Source organism: Aulonocara stuartgranti (assembly GCF_965226115.1).
Source record: "Aulonocara stuartgranti genome assembly, chromosome: 4".
Classification (NCBI taxonomy): Eukaryota; Metazoa; Chordata; class Actinopteri; order Cichliformes; family Cichlidae; genus Aulonocara; species Aulonocara stuartgranti.
The window spans coordinates 33,549,162-33,562,130 of NC_138942.1; the positions used below are offsets into that span (position 1 = coordinate 33,549,162).

At 38.5% G+C, this 12,969-nt stretch overlaps 1 long non-coding RNA gene across 1 annotated transcript; it reads left to right on the forward strand.

Moving 5' to 3' along the window:
* Nucleotides 1–148: 148 nt before the first annotated feature.
* LOC309704746 lies at nucleotides 149–901 on the forward strand. Its single transcript, XR_014276364.1, has 2 exons — nucleotides 149–663; nucleotides 846–901. It is a non-coding gene; the product is annotated as an uncharacterized lncRNA (long non-coding RNA).
* The last annotated feature ends 12,068 nt before the right edge of the window (nucleotides 902–12,969 follow it).

A 12,969-nucleotide genomic window follows, 5' to 3' on the forward strand; every position in this document is an offset into this window, starting at 1 on the left:
TATTGTAAACTCTCGACCGCTACTACCAGTCTCATCAGATCCAGATTGCCCCCTTCTTCTTACGCCTGCTACCCTCCTTTCGCAGAAAACTGGATTACCACCTACACCACCCGGACACTTTGACAATAAAGATATGTTCGGACGCCAATGGAGACAAGTGCAACATCTTTCAAATGTCTTCTGGCGACACTCCAAGAGCGAAGAAAATGGCAATCTGTGAGTCAAAACCTTCAAAAGGGAGATCTAGTTCTTCTAAAGGACAGTCGAGCTAAAAGAAACCACTGGCCCATGGGGGTGGTTGTTGAGACCTTTCCTAGCCAAGACGGACATGTCAGAAAGATTGAGGTAAAGGTCACTTCTGGAGGAATATCTAAAACCTTCTTAAGACCAGTGACAGAGACTGTACTCCTGCTGCGAAATACTAATAGAGACATTGATCCTTAAAGATGGTGATGACATCCAATAGATGTCAGACGGGGAGTGTGCTGGTGTAGTTCTTCTTCCCACCAGCAAGAGTCGCTACAGTTCTTTCATGCCAAGATTTGTTTGTTATTAGCTGTAGAGTTAGTAATGCAGCACACTTTGAGAAAAGACTGACTCAGCATGTTGTTCAGATAAACATCTGCATCCATCCTCTTCGTTGTTTTACAGAAAGCATCGCTTGTGAGTATTTAAGTTGAACAAGAGTTAATGCAACTATATTTGCTATTATTTATGCACTTTTATGGTTAAAGGTGTACTGTATTCAGATTTACTTTCTTTCCAATGTTAGCTAGTTTAGCCAACTGATTTGCATTATCGTGTGAATATATAGGCTGAATATTGCTTATTTCTTCTGTTTGTAGTTTCACTCTGTTGATAATTGAAGGCAGCGTCAATAAAAGGGACGATACACCTGTCAGTTGTCGAGGAGTTTATCTATCTGCATAACTGTATCCAGTGTAGCAGTGAGGGCAGAATACTCTCCAAAGCATACATGATAGCAGCTCCCACACTGCTGTCTCATGTGGAAACTGGTGCTGTTGCACCTGAAGCAGAATAAGATTCAAGGTTCCCACTGAGGAATTAAAGGCTCTTTAAACAAATTATCCCAAGGAAGATTAGTAAAAAAAAAATCAGGCGATTAAAACTTGTAAAGCTAAAGAACAAATAGCATCTCTAAACCATTTCCTCAGAGGGAAAACGTGATGAAACATTTGATTTGGACAAAGAACTACCAGCATTTCACTGTGGATGTCTCGATAAAAGTTTCACAAAAGGTTTGAGTCTGTTTCCTGAATTTTCTTTCTGCCCCAGTGAAAGCAACTGCCTATTTTCTCTGATTTGCATTTTTACAGAGGAGGATTCAAAATGCCCAAACACACCTCAACACACACCAAGAATATTGGACTTTTCAATGAGATTTTTTAACAAGATTCAAAATGTATGTGACATTTTCTTTACTTGTGGTCTCATATTTGTACACCCAGTTGTGGAGACTCAGATTTGAACCACATATGTTAACATATACGGACTTACCACCGAGTCGACTGAAGTGTCATTAAGAAAAACAGTAAATACAGGCCGGCCTGAGGGTTTCTGTATTAACAAACGGTTCTGGCTTTGTTCCCAGTACCTCTTCAAAAAAGTGATAATTATGATCATGAGGTATTTCATTTTGAAGTGATAAAGCAGTTTAACCGAGGTAAATTACAGGCAACTTTTTCTGAGTGATACGAGCACAAACATGGACTCGTGCACAATGGAAAACGTCAAAAGTATTTTGTTGACTAATGTGTAATCATTAAATTCTCTTCACATAAAGATACTTACAGACAATTTCAATCAGTATTTTTTGATCAAATGTTGGGTTTTACATCTATTTCTAGTGAAGTCAAATCATCACACTAGAAGCTGCCCTCACCAAGTGTTAATATGTGGAGAGCCAGGACTAAGAATGTTTCATGTATTCAAGTTTTAAAGTAATTGGAGTTTTGCTATGATCTTTTTTAATATTAGCGTCTTCTTGGATTATTTGACAGGTCCAGGGGACAGACCATCAAAGGTCTGTTTTAGCTTAGTTTAGTTATTGCGTTTACTCTCCTACATACCAATGCTCATTGGTTTCCCCAGCTAGCTTGTAGTCCTTATTGTCCCATGTGATTAATAAATCTATTTTCTTGAACCATTATGGAAGGACAGGCCCCTGCACAGTATGTGCCACCGGCAGATAGCGGAGGTGGCTGATACCCAGAAATCCTACCAGTGGCTGGACAAAGCTGGATGAAAGACAGCACAGAGGCACTAATCATGACAGCACAGGTACAAGCTCTGAGCACAAGATCCATAGAGGCTGGGGTCTATCACACCAGGCTGTGTAAAGATGCCCCAGAGACAATCCAGCACATAACAGCAGGGTGTAAGATGCTAGCAGACAAGGCATACATGGAACGCCATAACCAAGTGGCCGGCATAGTGTACAGGAACATCTGTGCCGAATATGGCCTGGAAGTCCGGAGGTCAAAATGGGACCTCCGGACTTGCAACGAGAGCTTAACTTCTGTCTGGCTAGCTTGCCCTGCGCTCAGTGAATCTGCATTTGACTAATCCGCCTAGGCTGCACTGTCGAGCGCAGATCCACTGAGCGCTCAACACAGACAGCATCGTCAGAAGGAAAGTCGATAAAATAAATTAAAAATTTTGTATTGTTCGATACATATGCGTACCGCACTGTATCGAATGGTTCAATATCGATACAAGTATCGTTGCACCCCTAATATATATATATAATTTTAAAAAACACCCAGCACGCCCCTGCGGGCGGTTTATCCTTCAAGCTCGGGTCCTCTACCAGAGGCCTGGGAGCTTGAGGGTCCTGCGCAGTATCTTAGCTGTTCCCAGGACTGCACTCTTCTGGACAGAGATCTCCAATGTTATTCCCGGGATCTGCTGGAGCCACTCGCCTAGCTTGGGAGTCACCGCACCTAGTGCTCCGATTACCACGGGGACCACCGTTACCTTCACCCTCCACATCCTCTCGAGCTCTTCTCTGAGCCCTTGGTATTTCTCCAGCTTCTCGTGTTCCTTCTTCCTGATATTGCTGTCATTCGTACAGTAAATTGTCTGGATTCTCTGAATCTGTTATTATGAAATGTCTCAAATCTTTGAAATGTTTACTTTGAAGAATGATACTTGTAAATTGACTCGTCCACTGTGGAATGTTCTTGTTTTACCCAATCATGTTATTACTCATCTTAACCCTGAAATGTTTCACATTTTTAGCTTTACATAAATCTTCAAGTCCTTTGCTTTCTCAGCTCATTTGAAATTGAATTTGAATTGTCAACTTAAATGAATCATAAATCCAAATGATTTGAAAATCACATAATTTTGTTTATATTTCCATTTTATACAGCTACCCACAATTTTTAATGTAAGGCTAATGCTACAGATGAACTGTGGCTACTCGGCTCAACACACAGCTCTTCTAGCAGTTAAAAGTTGGCTGTTCATCAGAAAAGTCTGCTTTTCTCTGTGAAAGAGTCCCTGCATCTGGTCCATTTGTCAATTAAGACATGCTTTCCCTCAGAAACACTCTTAGTAGACTAGTTTAAATTGGTTCCTAAATACCCAGGGGTCAGCTGGGGGATAGGGGCAAGATCTGAGAACACAGCTGCTGAGGCTGTTATCATATGTTCTTTCATCAGTATTTTTTTTATTCTTTTTTGTCTGCACTGTTAAGTTCATTGAATGGTCAAACTGTTTCAGAAAGTCCAAATGAAAATTTGGTACAGTAACTGTAATGTCACAGTACTGACTTTGCTAAATATCATGGATTTCTTTCTTACTGTAGAGGTTTTGGCTTTGTACACAGTAGACTGTAAATTCTAATTAAATGGAGAGTCTAAATGTTTGACTTGACAAGATGGAATGGATTTCTCACGCTGCAAACTGCCCTTACTTGTTTTGGCACCTGAACACCATCAGCTCATGTTTCAATTCTACGGGATTAAATGCCAGAAGAATTTAACCGGCTATCTAAACAGAGTATCAGCTATACAAAGTAAACCCTCGGTAATAGCATCTAATCCCTCACAGGGTTTTCACTTTAAATTTTGTCATAATGATGATGTCTTTGAAAGTTTTAATGTAAGCTCATGCGGTTGGCAGATTTCTAGCAGATCTTTTTTCTGGGCTGTTGTTGCTGTGGTTTAGGTGAAACGTCTAGTAAAAACATACTTGGATGGTTAAACATATTCTGTATTCCTTTGGTTCACTGCTGTGTTCTGAAATTTTATGATAACTTCTTTCAGTGTCAACATCATGTTTACAGTACGCAAAAAAAAACAGCACACAGGTTTGTTGTGTGACCGGAGTGAATTGTGAAAGTACTTTTTAACAATATGCAAAACACATATAAACAATGTGCCATATGCCAACCATAACAATATTCAACTGTGTATTGTGTCAGTCTGTCCCTCTTTAGCTGGAGAGCTCAACTCTCTCCATTCACTCTACAGTGCATGAGGAAGCATTATGGCAGCACCCAAATCACAGTCAGTGTAATTAAATGTGACAACCAGTGGTGAAAGAGGTTCCTCTGCTTAAGTAAACAAAACAATGCAGCATTGTGGAAATGCTGTACTGCAAGTAAAATGTAACTATTGAAACTTCTGTGCCACTGTGGTTGATACTTTGTTATTATATATGATATGTTGCTAAATACACTGTTACTGTTAGAGATATTAACACAACACGTAGCCAAAGTTTCAAATAATGAGGTCATATTTCCAATTAATTTTTGGCACTTCAGTTGGTCATACAAAATTTAGACAACAACAAGCAGTTGTCTTAAACAGTTAGCAGTGCAACCTCCCTGAGGTTTCTTCCTGTTAAAAGGGAGTTTTTCCTTCCCACAGCTGCCAAGTGGTGGCTCATAGGGGCCGTCTAATTGCTGGGGTTTTCTCTGTATTATTATATTATTATTGTTGTTGTCTTACCTTCAACTTAACTTGAGTTGTGGCACTATATATAAAAATAGACCTAAATTGAATTGAATAGCAGATCTTATTTCATTAAATGCTTTTAAGTCCAGATTGAGAGAGCCAGAGAAAAATGTTTTTAAAATGTAATTGTTATTTATAATATGTATGTAACTTTGTAATTTCAACGTGTTGTCGCCTCTTGGCCAGGACTCCCTTGCAAAAGAGGTTTTTAATCTCAATGGGACTTTTCCTGGTTAAATAAAGGTTAATAATAATAAAAAAATTTGATGTGCCCCTTTTTATTCCTCCATATCTATACCGTTATGATGGAATGATCACTTAGAGCAAAAGTGATCAAATGAGATAATATACAATAAAAATCTGTAACCACATGTCACCAGTTATGTTACATTTTGCCAAATTCTAACTAATGCAACATTGCCATTATGAATGTGTTTGTAGGGAGTACCCCTTACAGACAGCTTCATCTCTCAAGAATACTCTTAAGCCTTTCTGGCATGTGATAATAGGAAAAGCACAGTTATAGATGAATAATGGTGGCTTTACATGCTTCAGTTTTATGATCATCATGTTATACACTCTTGTACGCTGTGACACCATCATGAGTTACTGGAACTCCTGCAAAGACAAGAGTTACCTTAATGTTATCAGGAACACCTGTTCTTTTTCTGCAACAACAAGTCAAAACATCTGCTGTGAAAATGATCTATTGGCCACCCATTCCACCTCTTACTCAGCAACAAAATACACACTAAACATACAGCCACCCTGGCACACCTGAACAAAGGAGATGTATCCTTTTTATCTCTGTTTATCACGATGGTGAGCCTGGCTCAGTAAACCATACCTGGATGGTCACAGTAGCAGATACATGCAGGTGTGCTTGAAACCTTGACCCTTCTTCAAACTCTCTTGTATACATGTGCAACCTACGCAATGTACAAACATGCAAACCCATCACAGTCTCTCTTTCTCTTTCCTTGTCTCACACACGGCATCCCCCCTTTCCAGTCTCTCATACACACACACACCTAAGGAGACACACGTGGGAGGGTTGACGCCGGGCTGTCTGCAGTGCATTCAGGAGTATTGTTATTAACTGCAGTGTGAATAGAGGCGGCAGTACATCCCCAGCTCTCCGGCTGCTGCAGAGCTGCAGGGCTCGCCTTTGTTCTGCACTCCATAATGGCATGCCATAATTACAGTCTTAGCAGAAAAGATACGCAGGCACCGTCTACCTTACCCCTTGCCTCACCTCACCTTGCTGGGTAACACAGGCACGTGCAGTTAAACGCCTCTATTATGTGTGAACTCTTGTTAACAAGTACGTTTGTGTTGTGTGTCACTGAGATGTGTTCACACTTACTTATTGGAAAATGCTAAGGCTTGTCCTGTTCCAGCTCTTTTTTTTCTCACAGTCTTTTAAAGAAGTCACACGGCATGAAAGGATAAAATTACTCAAACATTCAGCACGCTAATCACTAATACGTCTTTTCTTGATACGTCTTTATGATTGGCTTATCGATGATGGCATCACAATTGTAATTCAAACTGGACATCTATTGTACCTAAACTGATGAACTAAAAGTTTAGCACTATACCTGCCAACGTTGTTGATATTTTCTTTGCAGCCAAATCAACTCCACCAAGATATGAAGTCTACATAAGCTTTAAATGTTCCCTGTTATAGAAGGCCCCAGGAGATTAGAGCATCCTTTAAATAATGTATGTTGCATGATGAACATCATCCAAAATCTAGCTGCAGTGATCCCACAAGTCTTGGTTTTTTGGAGTTGGTAAAAACTGACCCTAAATTGACCTTTAAGCAGATTTTTTTTTTCTGATGGTTGCTGAAATCCAAAATACGTTGGCAAGAACAAAATAATTTAAGCAGAATAATTTTTAAAAGCTGAAACATATCTAGATAATCACACTCAAAAGTTGTTATTACAGTGTAGTAAACACTGCTCGCAAAGATTAAGGGAATGCTTTTTAATGGTAAATGGACTGGTTCTTATATAGCGCTTTTCTACTCTTCTGAGCTCAAAGCGCTTTACACAACTTGTGCATTCACCCATTCCCACAAGCACATTGTTCTAAGTAGCATTCACATACATTCATACTCCGATGCATGCATTGAAGAGCAATTAGGGGTTACTATCTTGCCCAAGGATACTTGGCATGCAGACTAGGGGAAGCCAGGAATCGAACCACAAACCTTCCGATCAGTAGATGACCTGCTCTACCACCTGAGCTACAGCCACCCCCTAGCCTTAAACAGAGTGAAGCAACGCCTGGGATATTAATCTGGTTAGTTAAGTAGGAGATTGGGTAGTTGATCATTTCCTGACTAGTTTTAAATTTTGCTAATATCACTGTCACCACTGGTAGCATTAGGGAAATACCTGGACCCTACAGAGGTTTGCACAGGTAGTCATTCTCCTCCAGGATGGCACATGACAGTGACATCACATATGACATCAAGAGCATGGAGGAGAATACATCCAGCAAGACCGGTATTTGCTCCTTTGTACAAGGAGGAACAGGATGAGCACTGCTGGAGCTACAATAGGCCTCCATCAGGTCACTGGTTTGAATGCCTCTAGAAGCAGGTGGGGGCTGACAGTCAGGAGTACCATTTTAAGTTGATACAATGAAAGTTCAGCAAAACAGACCAGAATGCCACTTTTTTTTCACTATGATTTCTGGTTTGTCTTTGAATTCAGCCCTCTGTAGGTTGATCATTCTTATTTCCATCAAACAACATGACATCCTTTCATTCCTAACACATGACGCTCTCCGTATGAGTATGGATATTCAGCATGACATTTTTCCATTGAGATCTGATGTGTTTTCAAATTATTCCTTTAACTTTTTTGGCACGGTGTAGAAATGAGGACAATGGTGGAGAATGCTTGTGGGTTCTCAGTGATCCGGCTCATCTTGAGAGCTTTAAAAAAGAAGGTAATTAGACTTGTTTGTAAGATGTTTCATCTAATATCCAATAGACTTCTTCAGCCTTGTTAGGATGAGAGGTCAAAGACCTTCACAACTGCTAAAAATTTCCAAAAACAAATTCAGAAAGTTCAAAGTTCAAAATAAAAATGTAACTCTGAATTAGTCTGGTGGATGTTAAGAAAACAAATAATTTTGCAAAGACTCAAAGAAATAAAACTTAAAGGAGAGAAGGATATTTTTAAACTGGTGAAGTCTATGCCTTAAGCAGGAAATAGGGGGGCATGAGAAATATGCTGAGCCATTTCTGCCATTGAATCTCTGGTTTCTTCATTGAAACAGTGACATGGTAGTAAGATGTCATCTTAAACCAACTTAATGGGGACAGCCAGTGTGTAATGAAACAAACTTGGTTCTAGCTGTTTCTACATTTCTACTTCTCAGCCACTACAGCACATCAAACTATGCCAGCAGCACACAATGGCATTTGTGTAACATTTTTGGCACATCTGTTTTGCAGTTGAAAAAATATGAGATTTGGCTAAATATATAAATATATTAATAATGTGCTTGAACTGAAATAAGCTTAGTCTTTTTTAAAAGCCACTCTTCATAAAAACACAATCCATGCCACTTGTATCTTTGCACTGTCCTTGTACACACTTAATAGGAAGCACATAGTTAGTCTTGGTTCTTATCTAAGCATTCGATTCAATGTAATTTTATTTATACTGCGTCAAATCATCACAACAGTCGCCTCAAGGTGATGTAGACCCTATAAGCAGCAAGAAGACTGTACTGCCTAGTGACTGACAACCTTATTTTGAAAAGAAAAATACTTCCAACACTGGGCTACACTCATGTAAACATCTTTTACATGAGTTTTAACCCAACATTTCAAACTAGATCATCATTTGTGCTGTGCCTCTAGCTTTTCTACAACTTGTCTGTCACATAGCCATATTTCAACAACAGATGTACCTCAATCAGGGGCATTTTAGAAGAAGAAGAATTGAATTGAATTGAATTGAATTGAATTGAATTGAATTGAATTGAATTGAATTGAATTGAATTGAATTGAATTGAATGATGTGGTGTGCTTTGGGATGTTTGACCTCTCTTGGATAATGCCAAAAGCCTTACAGTATTATAGCAGCTGCTGGAGACCATACCACAATTACAATGAAAGTGAACGGACGACTGGAACTACAAATGAATAGTAATGTTAGTCCAGGGAAAACAGAATGATTAACTTCATGAGGAAAGTGTATGGAAATTTTTGGTTTGAAATTTTGCTGCCCACAAGTGGCTACAACTGATTACTCACACAGGAAGAAAGCCATGTGTTTGTTCCACCCCACCCTTTATATTCCAGTGGTGATTTTGTTGCTGATTTTAGTCTCTCAACAGAAGTATTAGTATTGTGAATCTGAAAACACTCACAGACTGTCATAAGCAATCAGTTTTTGTATTTCGATGTGAAGATGTGCTGTAGTAAAATAGTGTCAGTTTATCTCACTCATCTTGATTTTCTTTCTCCCTGAAGGGGTAAACTGACCTGCTCATGTCCCCACAAGCTGCCTCATTTGAGTCTCTGTCTGTCTGGCGGACAGCAACTCATCTCTCCCTGACAATCGATGACAAATTACCTTCCTTCAGGCCAGCAAATCCATGTGGGTGCTTGAAAGCTGTTATCGGTCTGTCTTATTTGTTGAATAAAAGGTGCAGGCAGAGTAGATCAGTTATAATTCATCTCACATCTACTTCATAGTATACAGTGTGGCCAGAATAAAGCATAGCTCAATTTTGGGTTACATGATAAAATTTTCATTAGACTTCCACTGAAATCAACTAGATGACTAAAAGAACTTTTATCTTTCAGACTTGCACAACTGACTTTAAAGGATAACTGCACCTCTATCCAGTCCTGGCAACTCATTACCTTTCCTTTGAGTCTGCATTACAAAGAAAAAAGAAGAAGAAGAAAGAAAGAAAATTTGACGACTTAGCAAGACTGTACGACTAAATAACAGCATTGACACAGCGAAGGTGGGTGTGCCTGGTGCTCGGAGAGGTGAAATCAGGGAAGGGAGGAATGTTGGCTGTAGATGAAAGCTGGAGCACAGGCTGGGATGTGTAATAAGTCTCCACATATCAGCCTGTTGGTATAATAAGCCGGATCCTAGAGGCAGTAGAAGAGAAAAGAGAAAGATACATGCCAAGACATCTCTCAGTTGGATGCATTCTCTCCTCCTCCTCTTTACTGTCTTTCTGTATTTGTCTGCAGTACCTTCAAATTATTGCGTTTTCCACCTGGCACGGCAAAGGCTATATTGTCAAAACAGTACAGTTTCATTCTAATGGGAGCTTTTCAACAACATTATTTGATATTTGTTGGTTCATGTTTCACATTCAATTCAGCCAACTTTATTGGTATCACAAAAAACTTCCAATAAAAGAAAATGAATTCAATTGTTTTTATCGGTATCGTTCTAATTCTCTAGTTCTTTAACTGTTAAGTGTTACGTCAGAGAATCAGTGTCAGTAAATCTACTGTATTAAACAAGATATTCTAGCATTTTAAACTCCATAGAAGGACCTAAGTTTTATCAGCCAGCTGAAGTATATTTTAGCAAGGAAAATGTCATGTGCCCATGATTGTTATTAGTCCTTTATTTATCCAGGTAAAAAATCTCATTTTCAAGAGAGACCTGGCAGATGTACTACACTGTTGTGTTTACTGCAGTAACTGCTCGAGGTGAAGCTCGTTTTTGCAACTTATACTCATTATATTTTAAGGCTACTTACAAAGAAATCTAAATATTGTTATCTTAGAACAGATATATTTGATTAGATTTGTTTTATTAATATTTGTATTGGCATTCAAATAAAAAAGACACATTAAAACATTGCTTATACCAAATGAATCATCTTGTTCTGATCCTGTTTATTTGTTTTGTTTTGTTTAATTATCTTGAGACATTTATGTTGATATCTCCCTAAATACACAAAGGTGTAAAGCACACAAAAAGGCAGATGAGTCGACATTTGGAGGAAGGCAAGTCACAGCCAAAGTATAAACCTGGAGCCTTGACTTCAAGTCAACTTTTACGGTTCACTTTACTGTCGCTTTCTCTTAATTTTGATTAAAGTTGGGAAAACGATCAAGTAAAATATGTGTTTTGTGATGTTAACACATTAGAAAGCTCCAGTTTCCAAGTTCAGTGTGTGCAACATCCTCACTGTGTAAAGCTGCCAGTACTAGCACACACTTTCACACGACTGTTAGGTGTCTAATAACTGCTTTAACAAATGGCCTTTGTTTTTCAGACTGATGGAGACGTATCTGAAAGTTTGCCATTGTCAGCATATTGATCAGCCTGTTACAGTAACAGTCAATATTTCAACCTGACTTAAAGGTTCAGATAACGACCTATATTTTTGCCAATAATATGTTGGTTGTCTTGGAGACAGAGGCTTTGGGAGGGCAAAATGAAAGTATACACAGGCGGTAACCCAGTAAATTTACTTAACATACATTAATTCTTTACTTGAGTATTTTAATTTTATGCTACTTTTTAGTCTATATTAAATTCAGTAGGAAATGTTTTACATTTTACTTCATTTTACAGTATTTATGTGACACCTGTAGAAACCCATTCCTTTAGAAAAGTGTTGGACTTTTGAAAAACCATTTTCTTTATTCAGCTCACCAATAATAATATTTTTACACAATGTTTCAAATGTTGAGCCTCAGATGTTGCGAAACATCTACTTCTCATATATGAGTGCTGTAAAATATCCAAGTACTTCCTCTGGAATCATTTAATATGGCCTAACTCCAAACTCAAAGAGAGTAGTGGGGCCGCATCAAAAATGAAATGTTTATAATACACATATGAATGTACTGTAAGTAATCTGTGCAACTGAGATCATCTGAAAACATTTGTTCCTGCTCCACCTCCTGAGTGTCAAAATAGAGACACAACACACAATGAATAGTTTGATGATTTCAAAATGATTATTTAAATTTAACTTTTCAGTAAAGCTGGGATTAGCGCAAAGTCAAAATGTTTAGAACCCCAATAAAGACCATTGTTCTCCTGTAATGTCCCTGCCCTATAAACCTGCCTTTACAAATAAGAAGCGCTCCAAATGACCTGAGTAATCAGCTACTTAAAATACCTTAGCTGACACATCACTGTTATTACCAGTACTGTCATCACTGACACTTCGTGGGCTTCCTTTCATTTCTGCATCATAAGAGAATGTAATCAATACAGTGATGATTCTCAATATATCAGTAAATTTCATTCAAACCTAAAAGCATGTTGTATCAGAGCTTGCAAACAGCTGGAATTTGTGATTATACGTCATGATACAGTAGTAGGTCTTAATTTCCATTATTACGCTTAATTCCCCCTTTTTTAAAATTTGATCACAATCGAACGATCCTGCTGACTTTATCTCACGTCATTCTACTTTTTTCTTTTCGTTTAATTAGCAGCATGCCCACAGTCCGGGATTTCCACCGCAGATGAGCATAATGACCATGACTTCAGCGAAATTACAGTGTCCGAGCTTCTGCTCTGCCAAAATCACAAGTTTTGAGTTTCTCTGGAAGGGCAGTGTTTGTTATGATTGTCCTCCAGGTGTGGGGCCGCAGTCAGTGTGTGTGTGTGTGTGTGTGTGTGTGTGTGTGTGTGTGTGTGTGTGTGTGTGTGTGTCGTTTCTACATTAACGTTTTGCTTAAATGAAAATGAAAGAAATAGAGCAATAACTTGAGAACTTTTTTTTGCTCTGACAGTGTGTTTAATAAAAAATATTATAAAATAAAAACATTTAAAAACACCAACTTTTCGCCAGCATCTTATAAATATCAATCATCCTCATCCGCCTTATTTGGCTTTCTGGCAAACAGGAAGAATTTTATTTTGGGAAGGAGTTTAATGAGGCGATCTGTCTGCTGCTCTCAGAATTACTAATGACTTTAAAATAGGTTATGTATACATTTTATTGTTATTTCTGC